Source organism: Myotis davidii, unplaced genomic scaffold, assembly GCF_000327345.1.
Source record: "Myotis davidii unplaced genomic scaffold, ASM32734v1 scaffold123, whole genome shotgun sequence".
Lineage (NCBI taxonomy): Eukaryota > Metazoa > Chordata > Mammalia > Chiroptera > Vespertilionidae > Myotis > Myotis davidii.
The window spans coordinates 1,175,166-1,177,301 of record NW_006295391.1 but is presented as its reverse complement, the minus strand read 5'-3'; the positions used below and the strand labels follow the sequence as shown (position 1 = coordinate 1,177,301).

The following is a 2,136-nucleotide window of genomic DNA, read 5'->3' as shown; positions in this document are numbered from 1 at the left end:
CCCTCCGAGTGCACAAATTTTTGTGCACCGAGCCTCTAGTCAATGATAAGAGAGAATCATCGATTGGCCACCTCCTGCATGCCCCCCACTGGGGATCGAGCCGGCAACCTCAGCTTGTGCCCTTGCCTGGAATTGAACCCGGGACCCCTCAGTCCACAGCCGGATACTCTATCCACTGAGCCAAACCAGTCAGGGCTCCAGGTTGTTTTTAATTCTGGTTGCATAAGTGGAGCAGGCTCGGGACACCTGGAGATGAGAGGGTGGGGATTTCTTCCATTTTGACCTTGAACTTTTAATATATATTAAGATAAAATTACTTTGGCTTTTTTTGGTAATCACATTATACCAATGACTCTTACTGGTATTCTAAGTTTGTGAGCCACTAAACTTTGGAGGTCGGGGTCCAGACAGGACTTTCCACTTACATTTAATCATTTTAGATTCAGCCTTTTGTCAATGTGTATGAAGACTTTTGGGGGATCCTATTTCATCATCAGTGTAGTAACCACTCTTGTGGCAGTAGCTTTGTGTCTTGTCAGGAATACCATCATGTAGGCCATTCAAAGAAATCTTGGCCCTCAGGGCTATGGAGACAACTCTTTGGCAGGTTACTGCATTAAGTAATCAGTACCGTTTGGGTGTAATCAATCAATCAGTTGCCAATTTCAACTTCATTTAACTTGATATTTCTCTCAGTTTATAATGTGCCTTTCCTTGTACCTCCTTGCTCCCCCCAACCCCCTCACCGACACACAGACCATCCTGTTCAAATATGAACTTTACTTCTGGGCCTGTACTTTTCTGACAATACATCCTGTTTCTTTCCTTTGTTGTCCCCGTAGATTTGTAATTATGTTAATCTGTTAGTGTCTTGCTTCCAGTAGGGTCTGTCTGTATCCCTCTTAGACAATAGGCCTAGCAAAGGACCTGCACATAGTAGGCACTTATACTATTATCCAGCCCATTTTTTTCCCATATAGCTCACACAAAAAATTCTATAACTCTCAAGTGATTTGCTGCAATACATATTTGTCAAATTCTCTTGTTTTGTTATTGTCACAGCCTTAGTAGTATGAATTGTACTTAGTAAATTCATACCAGCTTCTAGTTCTTTTGTGAATTAACCTAAATTCATCTCAAGCTGCTGCAGGTGATACCAAAATTAAGAGTTTCTCTTTCACACATTGAAAGTTCTTTGACATTTATGTTTTATTGGGAGAATAAAGGGAATTAAGCGCCTCCCTAGAATATACAGCAATTCAAAGGTGAGAGTTCTCATCTGGTTGGAAGAATGTTGGTTTCTTGGAGGATAAGATGTCATCTGGGCCCAAAGAACAGATTCCAGTATAGGGGAACGCCTTCCAGACACTGAAGCTTGGACAAGGGCTACAGAATGTAGTTACCCAGCCGAAACCACCTTTCCTGCTTCCAGACAAAGGGGATTGGGTGCCCATGTGATCTTTCCAGGTTTCCAAGGGAGGAAATGGTGTAAAAAGAAGATCCAGGAGTTAAATTTTGCCTCACTTTATCTCCAGCAAAGTTTGATTAAATGCCATCATCTGGGGAGTATTTGAAGAGGAGGATATTGGGAATGAGAAAAGGCTTACGAAGGGATTTTATCAAGATATGTAGAGTGTTTACTTTCGTAACAAGTTCAAATTACTGCTGGATATATGTTGAATAAATATCTTTCCATCTATTTTGTAGCAAGTGTTGACTGCCTCGTATGGAATAACATAAATTTATTTCTTTTGCAGCATTAGCAGAGGGTAAACAAAGTAGCCCACCATGAGTATCTGTCTTTCCTGCTTGGTATTGAAACAAACAATTGTTTAGGTATTTTTTAAACATTGAATAAAACTGAGGAAAGCTATAGTTTAAAACAGAACACCAATCACTGTTTAAGGAAACCCTACCTGCCCCGCCTTTCATACTTAAAGAACATGCATTTTAAAATCTTACCGTATTTGCCGGCGTATAAGACGATTTTTTGGCCCTGAAAAATATGCCTCCAAGTGGGGGGTCGTCTTATACGCCAGGTACACTTCAGATAGACTGCCCATAGTGCTTGCCCCGTGCCATAGTGGCCTCCCGATGCCCGCCCACTTCATTCCACATACCGTTCAGGCATCAGCA

The 2,136-nt window shown here is 41.5% G+C and overlaps 1 protein-coding gene across 1 annotated transcript in view; it reads left to right on the top strand.

Annotated features, from left to right (window-relative positions):
- Positions 1-2,136, top strand: part of NDUFB5 (NADH:ubiquinone oxidoreductase subunit B5) — a 14,903-nt gene that overhangs the window by 3,809 nt on the left and 8,958 nt on the right. The window lies entirely within an intron of this gene.